This window comes from Pinus tabuliformis, chromosome 9 (genome assembly GCF_031772625.1).
Source record: "Pinus tabuliformis cultivar Carrire ecotype Pingquan chromosome 9, CPIR1, whole genome shotgun sequence".
NCBI classification, from domain to species: domain Eukaryota; kingdom Viridiplantae; phylum Streptophyta; class Pinopsida; order Pinales; family Pinaceae; genus Pinus; species Pinus tabuliformis.
The window spans coordinates 1718681712-1718700920 of NC_142307.1; the positions used below are offsets into that span (position 1 = coordinate 1718681712).

Here is a 19209-nt window from a genome sequence, read left to right on the forward strand (position 1 = left end):
TTTCTTCCTGAGAATAGTCCTTTATCAAGGTCTAACTCTGTTCCAGAGAAATTTGAAACTATTCAAGATATAGAGTTTTATTTGCCTTTCCAACATAGTTTTTTTAGATCAAAATATGAGGCTTTTGTAGATCATATTGCCATTGATAAACTGCAACCATACATACCCCAAACCTAGGTACTTGAAACAAATCCTGATCTTGAATCCATACAGCAATTTGACAAATTACAAGTTCTAGTCTCAGTTTTGGACCAAGCCATTGAAGAAGCTTATATTCAACAATTTGTTGAATTTTCTGCTTTAACAGTTGTAGCAGCCTCTTTTTCTACCCAATCTTACCAGTCTGTTCATATAAAACCTCCCAGTCCTACTCATTCCATAGTCTCAACTTTCTCACCTGTGATATCTCAAACTATTATTCCTACTATTCCTATAGTTGTCACAATTACACCTACATCAAGTCCATCTTCTAGTCAATCTTCTAGACCAGTTATGGCAGGTAGGTATGCACCTTTGGTGTTACCAGGCCAGCTAAATGTTATGCCTGGAGATTACTAATATAAAATTGTGACCTTTGATAACACTAGTTCTTATACTGCTTAGCAACATGTGGATAGAATTAATGATGTGTTTGACCTTCAATAAGTAGACGACGCCAATGTTAAAATGAGATTGTTTGCTCAAAGTTTAGGAGGTGATGTCAAAAAATGTTTTAGGATTTTACTTGATGGAAGTATAGCCATCCTTGATGCATTCCATCAAACTTTTTTAGCTAGATGGGAGATCAATAAAAACCCATTTCAACTCCTAAATGAATATAAAAGGCTGAAAAGAAAACCAAATGAAAGTGTGGAAGAATATTGTGAATGGTTTAATACTTTTTACAATGCCATTCCACAAGAAATCAAGCCCTCCCCTGGCCTAGATTTAACTGATTTTCCTGATGGTTTTGATGTAGACATGGAATATCAACTTAGAGAGAGAGAGAGAGACACCCGAAAACTTAGGAATAAATGCAAGCTAATGCTATTAAAGTTGAAGCTAACATCTTAACCAAGAAGGCCAAATTAAAATTTGAACGCACGGTTACCATAAAAGAAGGGCCTTCTACTTCTGTTTTTTATCATAAAATTGATAACTTAGTGAGGGTAGTAAATCAGATAATGCAAAGAGTAAACATCAATGACCAAACTCAAGTGAGAGAAAACCAAAACACTCCTAAAAATAGAAACCAAAACCTTAGAAGGAATGTTCCCCAAATTAAACAAAGAGAACAAAAGGGTCCAGACCAATAGATTCAGCCTCCTTTTCAGGAAAATTACACAGATGATGAGGGGAATATTGTTGAATATTTGTATGACAATAAAATAAATTTGATGGGGATAAACGATGATGAAACAATTTTCCTCACTCAAGAGGAGCATGAACTTTTTCTGCTATCTCAAACTGAACTAGACTCTGAAGAATCTGATGAATATAAACAAGGGTTTGAAAATTCCAAACACTCAATATAACCTTAGGAGCAAAAAGAATCCAAACACTCTCAACACAAAAAACTCAGATAATCCTGCTAAAAAATCCTCAGAACTTGAACCTAGGAAAACCACAAACAATCTTCCTAAGAGAACTGTGGATAATTTTGATTAGAAAAAAGTAGAAATCTCTATCAAGAAGATAGGTGATAGTGTTTCTAAAACTACTCAAACAGATACCTCAACCACCAATCAACATAAAGAGCCTATTACAAAGAAAAACACAGATCAATCTGAACTTCCCAACTTGATTAAGATTCAAACGTCGTTCAACATTGAGAATGAATTAGCAAACTTGAAAATCCCTATTCCTCTCACAGAGTTAATGAACAAAAACATGTACAGACCCAAAATAATGAAAGCTTTAAACATAGGGGAAAACATTGACTCTGTAAATCTAAATGATGACTAGCTTGAACTCTTATTTGGTCTAGAAGTTGAGGGAAAACCATAGGATGTGGGTGTTCCTCCATTCTATGTTAGCATAAATATTCTTGATAAAATCCTCCATAATGTTATGTTGGATTCAGGATCTTCCCACAACCTAATGCCTAAAGATGTTATGGAGAAATTAGGAGTTGACATTACCAAACCTTATAAAGACTTATACTCTTTTGATTCTAGTAAAGTAAGATGTCTAGGTCTCATCAAAGACTTGTGTGTTACTTTAGGAAAAATCTCAGCTAGAAGTCTGGTAATGGATATAGTGGTTGCAGATATTCCCCCTAAGTATGGCATGTTGTTGCCACGTTCATGGGGAGAAAAATTACAAGGTACCCTACAGATGGATATGACTTTTTCCACCATACCAGTTTTTTGGCAGCAAAGAAGATTATATAGGGAAACCTGATGAAATTCAAGGTGAGTAGTCAAGAGAAACCTCATAACTATCCCCTTTATTCTGTTCACTTAGATTTAGATTCTTTCATTCTTTACAATGATGGATATCTCAACACACAGGTGATCAATGTTGAAACTGAAATTTCTAAAATAGGCCCAACCCAATCACAAATAACATAACTAAATACTCCTCCTGAACCTCTTTGGAACATGAGTTTTGATGGCTCTTGTAGCAAATATGGTTCTGGAGTAGGAATTTGGGTAGTGAACACAGGAAATAATCATGTTGATGGTCACTCATATAGGCTTAATCTTCAATGTACCAATAACATAGCAGAATATGAAGCCATTATCTTAGGATTCCATTTGTTAAAAAATTTAGGTGCCAAAAGAATCTCCATTCAAGGGGATGTTGAATTAATTATAAAACAAATTAAAGGAGAATATTCAACCAAACATCCTAGGATGAGAGCATACAGAAATGTATTGCTTGATTTTCTAGAAATGTTTATTGAATATGACCTTTCTGCAATTCTTAGAAAACAAATATCATTCCAAATAATTTGGCTTTTTCATCCATCTCTTGTAAAATGCCTTATCCTAATCAAGAATATGTATTGGAGGTGAAACATTGACCAACTGTGCTAGATAACATGAGGTATTGGAAAGTGTTTGGAAATGATAAACATATTGAAAGTTTTCTGCAATCCAAAGATGAATTTCAAGATGATAGTATTGATTTCGAATCTGAAGTAGATAATCAAATAGTTGTACATTATAATATAGAAAGACAGTTAGATAATTCAGATGTGAATACACCCATAGATAAAGTTGTAAATAAATTAGAATTGCTTGAGATAGACCCTGAAAAAAGAAGAATTTGAGACACTCCAGCTAAAAGATAATGTTTTTCCCAGAGGTCTAGTTCCATTAGAAGAATTATTTGATTTCAATGATGTGGCTAAAAATCCTAAGACTGGGCCCACATGAACAACAATTGAAGAATGTAGTTTAGGTACTGATAAAGACCCCAAAATCATAAAACTGTCTTAATCAATCCAAGCTGCTGAAAAACAAAAGTACATTTCTTTATTTAAGAAATTTAGTGTTGTTTTTGCCTGGAGCTGTGAAGATCTTAAAAAATATGATACATAAATTATACAACACAAAATTATAATTAAAGAAGATCATAAACTATTTAAACGAAAACTTCAAAGAATAAATCCGATTATGATGCATTTAATTGAGAAGGAAATCAAAAGAATGTATGAATCTAAAATCATAGTTCCTATTATGTACTCTAAATGGGTTTCCAATATTGTGCCAACAAGGAATAAAATAGGTGAAATCAGATTATGCATATATTTTAGAGACCTTAACAAAGTCTCCCTAAAGGACAACTATCCTTTACCTAAAATGGATCATATTTTGCAAAAGGTAGTTGGATCTTCTGTTATTTCTTTATTAAATGCTTTCTCAGGTTGTAATTAGGTCTTAGTCCATCCAGAGGATCAAGATAAAACAACCTTTAGTACTCCATGGGGTACCTTCATGTATGTGAAAATGCCTTTTGGATTAATGAATGTTGGAGCCACATTTCAAAGAGAAATGGATATTTTTTTTGCTGATGAAATTGGCAGATTTATTGTGATCTATCTAGATGACATAACTGTATATTCTAAAACTGATGAAGAACATTTGTTACATCTGAGAAGAGTATTTGAAAAATGTAGAAGGTTTTGGATTTCACTAAATCCTAAGAAAACAGTGTTTGGCCTTGAAGAGGGAAAACTTCTTGGTCATATCATATCTAAGGAAGGTATTAAAATTGATCCTAAAAGGATTGAAGCTATTCTAAAAATCAATCATCCAAGAAACATTAAGGAACTTCAATAATTTATTGGTAGAATAAAATTCCTGAGAATATTTATCCCTAACCTTGTAGAACTTCTCAAAAACATAACAAACATGCTAAAATGAGATTCTGAAATCAAGTGGAACATTGAAGCTAGGCAATCATTTGACCAAGTTAAACAAGCATTAGAAAAAACACTGGTCCTTATCAGTCTATATTTTACTAAGGATTTTATAATTTTTTCATTTGCTTCTAAACATACTGTTGTAGCTATCCTTTTGCAGCAAAATGATGAAGGATTTGAACAACCCATTGCTTTCTTTAGCAAGGCCTTGAGGGATGTTGCACTCAAATATAATATAATGGAAAAATAGGCTTTTGCATTGATAAAAGAAATTAAAGATTTCAGAGTATATATCCTTCATTCTCACATAATTGCTTATGTACCAAATGTTGTAGTTAAAGATATTTTGACAAAGAATGGACCAGATGGAAAAAGAGGCAAATGGATTGCCATCATTCTAGAATATGATATGGAAATCAAGCCAACCAAGCTTATCAAAGGACAAGGATTAGCCAAATTAATGGTTGAATCTAATTTTAATGCTTTAGATATCAACTTTGTAGCTGAATTGGATGATCAAGAGGAACACGTGACTCCACAACTAGATGAGGCTTTCATGAACTCACCATGGTATGTAGACCCTACTTATGTTTTATTTAATTTAAATTATCCTCCTGGTCTAACAAAGACAAAAGATAGATTTATGAAGTTAAAAGCAATTAAATTTTGCATCATAGAAAATGTTTTATATTGGAATGATGCTGGTGGTATTCTACTAAACTGTCTATTGAGAGATGATGCAGAAAGAACAATGCATGAATTCCATGAAGGTGAATATGGTGGCCATTTGTATTGGAAAACCGCTGCCAATAAGATCCTTAGAGCTGGTTTTTAATGGCCTACACTTTTCTGAGATGTTAAAAGAAGGTAACCTCTTTCCACAAATGTCAAATCTTTGAGGGGAAAAGAAACGCTTTTCCTCTACCTTTGAAGTCCATATCTGTGGAAAGCCCTTTCCAACAGTCGGGATCAGATATCATTGGAGAAATCCATCCACCATCCTCTACTCAACATAAATGGATCCTTACCGCTACTAACTACTTCACCAAATGGATTGAGGCCACTCCTTCTAGACTAACCACATATGTTGTTATCATCAAATTCTTAGAAACAATATCCTATCTAGATTTGGTTTTCCAAATAATCTTATTACAGACAATGTTGCAGCCTTTAGGTCTAAGAAAATGATATATTTTTGTAACAAATACCATATCACTTTTGGGAATTCAACTACTTATTACCCACGAGGTAATGGGTTGGCTAAATCTTCAAATAGAAGTTTGGTAAATATTATTAATAAGCTGTTAGCAGACAACAAAAAGTCATGGCACAACAAATTGATAAATGCACTTTGGGCTGATAGGACCACCACAAAGAAATAAATTGGCATGTCACCATACCAATTGGTTTATGGTATGGATGTTGTCTTTCCATCCTCTTTGGGATTTCTAGTCATGAAGTTAATTCAGGAATTGCAGGTTGAGCCAAATGACATTCAAAGGAGAATTGATCAGACAATCCAGTTGCAGCAATCTAGGGAAGAAGTTTATAATAAGGCTCAGGTCATCCATGAGAATATCAAGAAAGTTTTTGACAGAAGAACAAAAGCAGATGATTTCACCTTGGGTGATAAAGTCTTAAAGTGGGATTCCATAAGAGAAGACAAAGGGAAGCATGGAAAATTTGACAATTTATGGATGGGACCTTATGTCATTTATGCTTTCAGAGGGAATAATGCATTTTTTCTCAGAAATTTAGATGGGACAGAATTACCTGGTGGACCTGTCAATGGCAGGATGCTCAAACACTATTTCTCTGAGCAATAGAAGTTTTTCTAGCATTTATCATTGTAAATATCATTGTCTTTATTATTTGGATTGGGTGACCTATTAATAGAAGTTGAAGCTCGTAGAGAAGACCCTAATCTTCCATCGATATGTTACCATAAGTACTACAACGAAGAAATCAAAGGTGGATATCACTGAAATAGAACACTCAAGGCTATTGATCAAATGTTCTTGGCACCTCATAGGGAGAGTGCCATCCACAACTGGAGCCACTGTTAGGGTCCTATAATTTATAGGATCTCAAGGTAATTGAGTATTGTATCTCAGGAATATTATTTTGTAAATACTTGTCAATATGCAAATGATTTCCAAATAAAAGAAAACAATAGAATAAAAAATGAAAAGAGGGTATAAATAAGAAAAAGAGAAAAAACAAGAATAATGAAAAAGAAGAAAAGATTGAACCCCACCAAAAGAAAGAAAAAAAAGGAATGATATTGAAGGTGTTGCAAGTCTAAATGCCACTACTCATAGATAGTTTTGCTTCATCACTGAAAAATAAAAGTTGTGAGCAGCTTGTTCAAAATGCCACAATCACTATTTTTTAGTTTAATCATATAGTGTAAACATGATTAAACACCTTTCAATTTCTGTAAATTAGATTAGAGAATAAAGATTTGCCCAACAATTTGATCTAGGTAAATCAATAGGTAGGTAGAAAATGACATTGATTCAACTATTTAATCTGAATCAATAGGAGAAATAAGGGATAGGTTAGATAGTTTTTCATTTTGTATAAAAGAAAATAAAGTGGGTTTTCTAGTCTAAGTGCACCCTTTAGAAAAATAAAAAAATGCTAGTTTAGCCTTTATTGTATTTGGTTAAAGTACACTTCAGTCAGCGGCACCGGGATCTGTTCCCGCTCACAATCAACAACCCTCATCCACCTTCCCCCCCTCTCCATCCCGCCTTTACTGTCGTGGGGGTGGGGGGGGGGGGGGTGTGTTGGTGGTCTAAAAGGTTGTTTCTCCCGCTGGGCCCCATCCCCTACGTGTTGCCCTCTCACGATTTCGCACCCCCCAACCAAAACCACAAACCGTCTGTTACCCCCTCCGAAAGAAACTTTTCCCTCGCCCGCTCTACCACGCCCCCACCATGATTCCTCTTCCATTCTCCTCAACGTCATATAATTGTTAAGCCAATTGAATGATTTCCCGACAAACAACCATATTGCATTAAATTTTTAATTCCTGGGTAATTGTTTAGGCCTAACGGTCCCGCGCCATTTTCAATGGAACCATTCACTGCAGCGTTTAAAACCTTCTAAACCCACCACTCTCCTTTCTTTGTTGCTCATCCTATCGCTCTCTTTCTTTTTATTATTTGTCTTCTGTTGTTGACATTTTTCCACAACGATCACTCTTAGAGCTGTTTTGCGATCAAACCATGACAGAAACCTGATAGTTTCCTGTTTCTTTTACCTGATAGTTTATTACTCAAACACTTTCCCCAGTAAGATCTTCTATAAATTCCTCTTGTTCTCAGATTCTTACAATCATTCCTCTGAAAAATAAGACTCAAGATAAGCCTGTTAATCCATTGATTCCCCCTTCTGTAGATTTAGATCATATACCTTTAACTGATAGGAATTACAAGATTAATGAAACCCAATGTGACTATGATTTTCTAGAATTATATTGTTGGTTAGAGGACAAACATGTAGATAAGACTGATGAAATTGGAATTTGGGTGTCCAATCTTCCCCATTACATTTTTCCCTTGACATTCCAAGCCCCAGAGTTACTAGAAGGTGTCAAGCATGTTATGTCCCTACTCAAAAAGCTATCATTTCCCCTACAAGTGACATTATCTTCAAAATCACTGCCCAACCCATTGACCAAATGATGTTTCCTCCCAATGTGGAAAATAATACTCCTCAGAAGCCCTCACCCAGCTTTATCAGAAGCTGGATTTGCCACCAAAGTTAGAATATTTGAGATCTTCTGGCCCAAGAATGCCCAATTGCCTAAAAATAATCCTCCATATCCTTCCTCCATCTTCCTTGATCAGGCCAAGAAGATTATATCCATGATTTCATACATTTTAGGTTATTATTCTGATCAGTGGGTAGATGAGCCCATTTTAGGATTCCTCTCCATATTTTCCACAGACAGCAAGCCCTCCTTGGTGTTCAATTTCAGTAAATTCTTGGCTGACAGTATTCATGAAAAATTCATAAAGTTTCCCATAGAACATGTGTTCAATTACACCTTCATTTTGATTTATATGTTCCTCTATTATCAAGCAAAAAAAATCAATTTTGCATTGCAGAAGATTGATGATGTAGGAAACTAGCAGCCAGTGATCTTTTGGACCTCATTGGTCATGAAAGAACAACAAGAGTTCACTTATAAGCAGTTCATTGAATATTTTGTTCATCCAGCCATGAACATCCTTAACAATGCAATTCAACCTAGGATCAATGAGGAAATCAAGAGAATTCTTCACCTTACAGATCAGGCAAAGACTGGGGATTGGTATTTATACCAAAATTATACAGAAACCAGGGTGTATGGTTGTGAATTGGCACCCTACAAACTCCCCAAATACCTCCCAATGAGGATTTTTGCCTTGGATTATATTATACAGATGTTGAAATCAGATGACATCCATTTTGTAGTAGCCAAGAAAAAATCACAGTTCAGAATAAAGACACAGGTGGGCACATTTGTGTGTAACACAAGGACAACAAGTGAAGAAGAAGATAAAATGCTTAAAGAAATGAAGTTCAGTATGATATTTACATGGTCTTGTGACCCCTATGACATCATTTCAAAGCTCGGAGTGGAGAATAAAAGCACTCCTTACATTCACACTTTAAGACCTGAAATAGAGTAGTATGCCAATCAGCTAGAATGGACAAAAAACACTTTGCAGGAAGCCGAAGAACAAATCTTTCCCACTTCCAGTTTGAAGACACCCACTCCTTAGGAAAAATCAAGAAAAAGACATAGGGAGGAAGGATCTTCATCAACAACTGGGAGTAAAGCCAAAGAGTGCAGGATCATCTACAGGAAGAGAACAAAGTTAACTCCTTGGACAAAGAGACTGAGGAGGAGGTCACCATCATAGAATTCTCAAACTATCTTTTTCAGTTTAATGAGCTACAAAAAGAGAGAAAAAGAGTTCCTCAGATCTTCTTCATAATATTTTAATGAGTCTAAACAAGTATCTTGGGGATTTTTTAGTTCAAGAGCAAGAAAAAGCCCCAAAAAAGAACATGCTCATATCTTCTTTGTAGTAGTTTAACGAGCCCAAAGAAGTAGACTCGAGGTTTTTCAAATTAACGAGCAAGAAAAATACCATAAAAAAGAATGCTCGACACTTCTAGATATCATGCTTGACAATAGAAGGTTCTATGCCATGCATTTCCTCATAAGACCAAGGGAAAACATTGCGAAAATCCTTAAAAGGGTAGTGAATGTAGTGCCCACTTTAGTTTCCTGACCCTAATACGACATTATCTTAGACACTCTATTCTTCGAGGACCTCAAATTGAGATTCTGGACCCATGAAACTATTATTAGCGATTGAGATATTCATGGTTGTGATGTTATGAATGCTTTCCATTGATATTATGGTAGCATGAATGGTTATGTATCTTATCTATCAGCATTCTGATGATTGCAATATTAAATAGTTAAGTTGGTCTCTATTTGAAATTATGACGAGGGTAGTAAAGAATATGTATGCGCTCTGCTAAAAGCATAATGAGGATAAATTTTATGGATAGGTATATTTCTACGATGTTACGATGTTGATAGATTAATGAATATGTATGTTTCCATTGATGATTATTGATGATAGCCATGAGGGATGTGTCCCCTATGTTACCTACTTCCTCTAGTTCAAACTTATAATGGACAATGATGTGAATGACCAGGAATTGTTAATGATGCTATTATGATAATTGACTAACATTGAGAAACCTTGTTATTGATGATTATTAAGTATGGCAGGAAACCATCAGAGGCACTCGCATATGACATGTCAATGACACCTGGTTTGATGAAAATTTATATTACTTTATCTGTGAAATTCTAAGTCGATCTTGGAATCTGCCATATATGTTTAACTATATTCTGATGATATGTTAATGGTTGCAGGCACAAATTAGTTGCTTGACCGAATGACTCACATATGGGTGATGGGGTTGTACAAGTGGATGGAATCTACATGGGAGGGGTGAGACAGAGTCCTTGATCTCACCCACTAGCACTCCCACCGTGACTTGGGCTGGAAGGGTAGAAACACCTTCGCCTTGAAGATCACGATGCCATGAGGGCAGGTTCCAAAGTTGGTTCGCTCATGAGGACTTTACGGGGGGGCGCGCATCAAGGCGTATTCCTTGATCCCCGACACCATTAGTCTCACTATAGCAGGCAACATAAGAGATGACAGCGGTCTATGACGTTGCACTATACTTTCCCCTCGTAATCATTGGATGCTTGAAGGGCAAGTGGTGTGGCACCCTTGGAACTTCAAGGGAATTTCTTGAAGGGCACGACCAACTTGGCACCCTTGGCATCACAAATAAACTATTAGGTGTGGCACCCTTGGAACTTCTAGGGAAGTTCTTGAAGGGCACAACCAAACTGGCACCCTTGACATCACAAATAAACTACTAGGTGTGGCACCCTTGGAACTTCTAGGGAAGTTCTTGAAGGGCACAACCAAACTGGCCCCCTTGACATCACAAATAAGCTATTACGTGTGGCACCCTTGGAACTTCTAGGGAAGTTCTTGAAGGGCATAACCAAACTTGGCATCCTTGGAATCATTAAAAATAAATAATAATAAATAAATATAAGCAAGGAATGAAAACTAGGTAAATTTACATCAAGGGTAAATGATGATTTGAAACCAATGTAATTAAATCAAAAATAAAACTGGGAATAAGGAGGATCATAGGAAGAATTAAAATAGAGTACCTTAAAAACTCTACCCTTTCCATTTTGGAAAATACTAGGAAGAGTATGTGGTTTAATTAGGAAAAAGGGGAAAGACAAACATAATGGTAAGGATAAAGATTAATCCTAAACTAATTTAAACCTAATTAAGAAAAGGGGAAGGTGAATTAAAATGAGAATAATAAATTGAATTTAGAGAAATGTAGAGAAGCTCCATGTGTCAACATCCAACATAAGAATATCCATCTAGGAGATAACCTGAGTTAAATTAGGGAGTAGATTGGGGATAAAATCTTGACTCGTTAATTGAATTCAAGTAAGGAACACAAATTAAGGAATAAAAGGGGGGAATAAAGAGACAACTAGGAGAAGAAATAGGAATCTTGTTGAGGGGAGGAAAATATTAGTTTTAAATCAAAATTTAAGTAAATAATTTTGGGAGACCCTTGATGTGAGAATGACACATGGGTGGGTGAATAATCAAGCTATTGAATTATAAAAAAATAATTAATTATGCATGACATGACAATTGTCACCTATGAGGACTCCTATAAAAGAAGGGGCAAGCCATGGAAGAAGGGACTTTTGGGAACCCTATTGTTGGATGGATGAGATGTTGTGAGAGCAGTGATTACGAAGCTATAGTGAGTTTGGTGAGGTAGAGGAATTAGAGAGGGGACTCTTGAGCCAAGGTGTGCTCTCCTCTACTAGCTAGTGCTTGTCTCCATTGTACAACCCCATTGCAGCTCGGGGGTCCGCGGGGAAGAAGAGTACCCAAGGAGTAGGCTGGGAGGTTAACCGGTGGGTCTTCGCATTCGGATCAAGTGCGTCATCATTCACTCGTGGAGGTGACCAGCTACAAGGGAATACCAGCAATAGCAGAGCAAGCGGAGTCTCACCTTCTGGTGAACGGTACATATGTATTTCATTACTATTGATCTTAGTTAAAGGTATGAAAATGTTATGGTATGTTCCTGAAATGAGTGGTAGGAATGTGTGTGCTAAATAAATTTGAATCTCAATGTGTTTCTTTTTGGTTGTATGTGCTGTAAGAAAAAAAAAAAAAAATGTATACAGTCTGGGTATGGTCCTCACACTTGGTATCAGAGCATGTTGAACCCTTGAGGCCTATGGACCGATGCATGTATCGGCTTCGCTTTAAAAGACCCTTTCGAACAACCCTGTTTTGAAATTTTTAAAATTGCCCTTGCGTGTTGCTTCACGGCAGCTACGATTTCTCTTTAATTTCTTCTTGCGGTTTCTTTTCAAAACACATAAAAAAGCATACACAAAATATACATACATGCATTTAGACAAAAACGCACAGCGCATAGACATGCAAAGCATGAGGTTCATTGGATTCTTATATTAAATCTTCAGAGCCTCTGCTGAATAAATCTGGCTTGACAGAGAGGGAAATATCTTCTTCTCAGCAGGAAGACTACCATCCAATCAGGTATAACAGCGGCCGCAGGTATTTCCGGAACATACCCTTTCTAATCGTATTTGTCATTTTGGTATTGGCGACCTTTGCGTTTGGAATATTTTCAATTGTCCACCGCAACAGAAATTACGGAAATGTTTCCTCTTATGTCTATGATACAAATTCCAGCACTTGTACAAAATCTTCACTCAATGTTAACATAAGGGATCAAGGATTAGGTTTTGATGGAGCATATGAACATTTGGGTTATCACCCAATTCGTGTAATACAATTGGAATATTACCCAAATCTTGTAGTGCCTGGGGGTAGCAAGCATCTTTTGAAGGACATGGTTTGGACACTTGTAATAACACTGATTCTGAGCATCCCCTTCTTATTTGGTCTTCTCTGGCTCCTTAGTCATTACACAAAATAGATAGTGTATTCCTGTCTCCCCTTCTTTGTTCTCATTCCTATTTTCATCAATGTCTTCTGGTTCGTGGCTTGCACTATGAGTAAGGATTGCGGGGATGAAATAAGCCTGGCACTGAGGAATTTCATTCTTCTTTTTATTTTGTACTATGCGGGATAATTGTCTGAATCATTATTATAAACTGGCACCGTATAGAACTCACAATCAGAATCATAGGCACAGCTTCGGAAGGCCTTGCGAGAAACATGAGACTGATGCTGGTTTATCCTAGCTTAATAGTTGGTCCCTTGTCTACTATATACCCATCATAGTCTTTTTGGTGTTTGCACGCCTAAATGGCAGGATCATACCTAATCCCAAAGTTGAATAATCTGGGTATGCGTGTGGAGGAAGCACTGGTGTGTAGTGTTGCTTATGGAAAGAGGACGGATGGGTTCCGGCGTACTATGCATTAGCTATCATCACAATGTTATGGTCTCTGACAATGATGATAGAAGCGCAGGTGTACATTATTAGTGGAACTATTTCACAGTGGTACTTTTGCAAGGCTAACTCATCTCCACCTCGAAGTATCAGGAATTCTATCAGCGTGCTTCGCAAGCTCCCCTGGAAGAGCAAGCCTTACGGCGGTCTGAATCTCCCGAGAGGTAATAGCAGGCTTCTTGTTGTAGCGGACGAGCTTCGATACCTCGCTCGACAATTTCTCAAAAATATCATTAATGAAGGAGTTCATGATTCCCATGGCCTTGCTGGAAATTCCGATATCAGGATGAGCCTGCTTCAAGACCCTAAAAATATAGATCTTGTAGGTCTCAATGTTCTTCTTATGCCTCTTCTTTCCCTTCTTGTCTCCGCTTTCCTTAGGCAGCTTTTTCTCGCATTGAATCATAGAGATGCTTTACTGATAAGTTATCTACATTCAAGATGGATCCAATTTCCCTTCTTCAAGGAATTGTGATCTTGTAACCTTTGATTGTAGTCTTTATCGAAACATGGGTGATCTGAGATCTTCTGATGTCCTAGATCACTAAGATCTCAAAGATCCGAAATATTGTGATCATCCACTTAAATTACAGAGGTATCCACATACTGCACCATGGATCGACTTCCAAAAATTCATCACTGTGGTATCCGAGATCCTTTCCTGTGACAGTCGTTCGAAACTTCATGAGAACTCGAGATCTGCACTTCATCTAGATATATGGAATTCCTGGACCATTTTACCATTATTTTATGCATTTAATTATTATCGTTGGGTTCACTCTTGCTGTGACAGAATGAGGGTTTCTTCATAAATAGAGCCTGAGGTTTGGTCCATCCAACTTCAAACGAACGATAGGGTTCAGATCGATTCTCTTTTGAAGAGCTTTATTTCTTCTACCCTGCAGCTATGTCGAACAGTAATTTGCCTCGCAGAATCATAAAGGAAACTCAACGCTTGCTTACTGAACCAGCACCTGGTATAAGTGCTTCTCCATCTGAGGACAATTTACGGTATTTTAATGTGATGATTCTTGGTCCATCTCAGTCTCCATATGAAGGGGGTGTTTTCAAGTTGGAGTTATTTCTGCCTGAGGAGTATCCAATGGCAGCACCAAAGGTTCGTTTTTGACAAAGATTTACCACCCAAATATTGATAAGCTTGGACGCATATGCCTTGATATTCTCAAGGACAAGTGGAGTCCAGCATTGCAAATTCGAACAGTTTTACTGAGTATACAAGCACTGTTAAGTGCACCAAATCCAGATGACCCTCTTTCTGAAAACATTGCAAAACACTGGAAGACAAATGAAATTGAGGCTGCGCAAACAGGTAATAGTGTGCACTTTTGGTTACAAATTACACATTTTCGATGAATAATTCTTCTATGATATCAAGTTCTCATTACTCTCAAATTTTTGCATACTTGAATAGGATTATGCTTGTTCATAAATTGGCTTTTAATACTCTGGAAAGTTTTCTCACTAATGTGTATAATAATTGATAGATTAATTAATAATATTTCTAAATCACATTGAGTAATCCTTTTCTTCTACAGCAAAAGAATGGACAAGGCTGTATGCAAGTGGGGCCTGACATTCTACATCGATTCATTCAATAGTACTGTTCTAATGTGTAAGTTACAAGTGATTCAAATTTTCTGTCTAACCTAGCAAGCTCAATCTATAGACATGTAAGGGTTTTGAATTCCGTGCTGTTTTCTATGCTTGTTTACCTCATTAAAAAAATCATAGCGAACCAAAGTGTTGACATTGCAGAAGCTCAATATTTATAACAAGATATGAGGGAAGGGAATACAAGAGCAGAATATATGTTATCGCTATAGTGTGGTATTTAAAATACAAAATCTGGAATAAGTTTACCAATGGGTACTGTTCCAAATTTGAAGAAGAGGTAGTAATTTGGATGATTTGATTTGTTTCTCATGTTAGTTAAAATGTTTGTTTCCAGTGGTATTTCCCTCTTGTCCTTTTCCTGTTTTCCTTGGAATGCTTGTTTTCTGTCGATGTTGTGTCCCATGAAAATATGTCACAAGTTTTTACACTGTTGGACCTATTTTTTTTCTTCCTTCTTTCAAAAACTGAATTGGCCAAACTAAAACCTTTCAACTTTCAAGTTATTCTATTCTTATGGGGAAAGGGACACGTTGATGAGAGTTTATTAGCTTATTGCTCAGTGGGCTTATTTTATATGTTAAATACTTGTCAACGTTATACAGTAACCATTTTAATCATTGCTCACTTCAAGGCATTTGTGCGAATTAACAGGCCTTGAATGAGTGGGCCATCTTGCAGATGACCCACTTACATGAAGCCACAGAGAAGTACTTATTCCAGTTTATTCTAGTGTGAGAGTGCTTTCTAGTCCAGATCAAGCTTCCGATATTACATCTTTCTCTTTGATCTCGGATGCGAGGAGAGCTTTTGTGCATTGGGGCATTCACAACTATCGATGATGACATCAATAGTTGTTCTTCCATCTCTACGTCTTATTTCTACCTCTAGTGATGAGTGGTTCTTTTCTCTTTGCTATGGTTTATTCTCTTGCTTTACACCTTCCTACTTTCTACTTCATTTTCATTTGCATTTGTTTATTTTTGACACTTAGGAGTTGCCTTGGTACTGTTACATTATGATTGTGAATTGTTGGTACTTTTTAGTCCAATTGATCTCTTTTGGTCACTTTATCTCATCTTCTCTCTTTTATTGAAAATCAGAGGTAGTTTTTGTGCAAGTTTTTTTTTTACTTTTACTTTTCTCACATTATAAGGGGAGAAGATATAGCACTTGTCTTGCTTTTTAAAAGACTATTCTCATTACACTATTTTGGTTTCTCGTGAACACTAATAGAATTTCAATTATCTCGTCTTCTCTATTATACTGAAAATCACAGCTCGTTTTTGTGCAAGGTTTTTGACACTTATTTTTCTCACATTATATGGGGAGGAGATACAACAATTGTCTTGCTTTTTGGAAGACTGTATGTAGAGATCAAGACTTTTCATTTCATTTCAGATATTCTGCTGCAAGAGGAAGCTAGATGGCCTCATTATTGTCTGTGTGTTTTCTTTAGCTTTTATCCCTTTGCAGGAATTGTGAGAACCAGAGTTTGTAAGGCATTTTTATATTTGATGTATATTGATGATTTTATCTAAGTATTGCTTCTGTTCTTATTTCAGTGTTGATGTCTGTGGTCTGTGTTGACAAAATCTCCAAGTATTCTCTTTAGCCTTTCCCTCCAATATGATACAATAAACTGTAAAGTTTCTTTTGATTGAAGGTATTACTCTTGTTGTTTCTTTAGCTTTGGTATGAGAGAACTATCTCCTCTTTCCACAATTTTATTAAATACTAGATATTGACAAATAGAGAACCTATTGACAGATAGCCTGGATTAATCAATCAGAACATGTTTTAGCTGCCATTTAAAAATAGTCTTCTCGATAAATATTGAGTAATGTTTGGAGAAGATTTTGGATGGAACATCATTGGGAGTCTTAGAGGGGATGTTGTACTCCCAAACGGGAATATTGGTGCCTCATTAAATAGTGTTTAGAGGTAATTTCGTTAATGGATTTTAGCTTTGTATTTAAATTTTACAGAGTCATTAATATGTGGTGATACCTGAGTTATATCTAGGCTGAATGTCGGATGCAATGGCCCTGTAAATCAGGTGGAATGTTGCAAATTGAATTTTAAACTTGCTGGACAGATTTTAAATCTTCTATGAGCAGTTGTTGCCCTATAATATTCATCTTCTAGTACATATTTTCTTTTGTGTGATGGGTGTTGTTTTTGAAGTAATAATAAATATATATCAGTTTTCCTGATGATAATGAGCCTTGGAACTAGCTTTTGGAAAATTACAAAGACTCCCATGCAAAAAAAAAAAAAAAATTCCACTTAGAGGTGAAAAAAAAACGATGATCAATATTTTTTATTTGCTTTCAGTGACTAATCAAACACAAGAAGTAATGTTACATGGAAAGGCTACGCAAAAGTTATGTTTATGGAATATTTTGTTGGTATGTACTGAGTAGAATGTTTAACTTTATTGAATGAGGATAAATAAAGTGATACATGGTTATGGTTCAAGGTTCCAAATGTGGAATAAATACACCATGAACAAAAGGAAATACTGCTGATTTGGTTGTTCAAGGGATCTTCGTTTAACAATAGAAGCTCCTGATGACACAGCCCTGCATTTATGCCAGGTAAACTTACTGATCTGACTAAATTCTCTGACCACCCATTCTAACTGAAGTTCTGTTAAGAAGGTTACATTTCTAATATATTCAATTTCTGATTAGAAATATCTTATATATATTGGGTAAGGAATGCAGCTTTAGTCTAATCTGCTCTCTTATTCTGGCATGATGTCTCAAAATTTAAACTTCTATTGAGATGCACATTGGTCTAGATATCTCTTTTATCTTTGAGGATTCAATTATGGATGAATTCTAATTTTTTTAAATTATTGGTGCAAGCCTTGTATTACATATCATTAGATTAAGTAGGATTAAATGAAGATAGGCCCCAGATAGCCTCACTCGCTTACCCTAGCGAAAGGAAGTAGGGTAGCTGGGTTGAAGGGATGAAGGTTTGGACTACTCATTCATTGCAAGTGATGATTGTTTAGTCAATTTAGTGTTCCTAAATTGATGTCTTTAATTGTCAACCCGGGGCTCGTAAGCTGATGAAGTGAAGGTGTACTATATGCACTTAAGCAACCTCTTAGAGTTTTTGTCGTTTGGGGGTGTTGTTTGTGGTTGATTTATCTTCCTAAAATGGAGTGATGATTATAGACAGATGAGTGAAAGTGTGTGAAAAGTGAGTTCTAGATGAGTGAAAGTGTGTGATTGGTGATTTCTAATTACTTGCTGAATTTGTAAAGGAAAAGAACTTGAAATAAATGAATAAGCTTGAAATGACTTGAAAGCAAATGACCACGTTCTAATGGCATTAGTCTCTACCCATATTGCTGCAAATAAAAGAAACAAGAAAATCACTTCAAGGACTGATGATAATGGTTATCTCTTCCTAACTCCCTGCTTCTACCACATAGTACTGTGTAAAACACGATTAGGAAGTAGCTGAAGACAAATCCAAGAATTGATAAAAACTCTAAATGACTGAAATTATAACACTACTAAGCCTTTTCCATCATACTGCTTCCTACATATGTGATTATGTGTAACAAGTGGAAAAAGTATTAGTGCCACAAGCCAAGACTACTTAAAAAAAACAAGTTGCAATTAATTAGTGTTCTGTTCTCTTGAAAGATAAACCATCCATGATAAAGAGAGCATAAATTAGTTAGCATCCAACTTGTAAAACTAAGCTAAAACTAATCTAGAAAACAGAGTAAAAAGGGCAGCATTACGAATAAGACAGCTGCAACTACCATTAGATATTAAAGCAAATACAACACACTCAATCCCGGGTGAAAACCTGCAAAGAAGCAAATCTGATCAGTGAAAATAAAGGCTGCAGCAATGAAAAGAAATCAAGTTGTACATAACTCAAGAAAAGGAAATGTTGTATGTGAAATAAAGAAATTGCAGAAGTATAAACATGAAATACTTATACAAGGGCAGTCATGAACGGGGGCCCTCCATCCATACAACCCACAGAAAACTCAGATGCTTTAAATCTTCAAAACAGCACTGTTTCCATTACTTCATATGCAGAAATACATAGTCAAAAGTGCTGGAACAGCTCTATAAAAACAGAGTTCAGAAAGG

The 19209-nt window shown here is 36.0% G+C and overlaps 2 pseudogenes across 1 annotated transcript; both read left to right on the forward strand.

Moving 5' to 3' along the window:
• Nucleotides 1-492: 492 nt before the first annotated feature.
• Nucleotides 493-13922, forward strand: LOC149155571 (uncharacterized; annotated as a pseudogene).
• A 396-nt stretch (nucleotides 13923-14318) lies between these two features.
• LOC149155572 (ubiquitin-conjugating enzyme E2 35-like) lies at nucleotides 14319-15099 on the forward strand (annotated as a pseudogene). Its single transcript, XR_016262872.1, has 2 exons — nucleotides 14319-14777; nucleotides 15004-15099. The product of XR_016262872.1 is annotated as a ubiquitin-conjugating enzyme E2 35-like (transcript).
• The last annotated feature ends 4110 nt before the right edge of the window (nucleotides 15100-19209 follow it).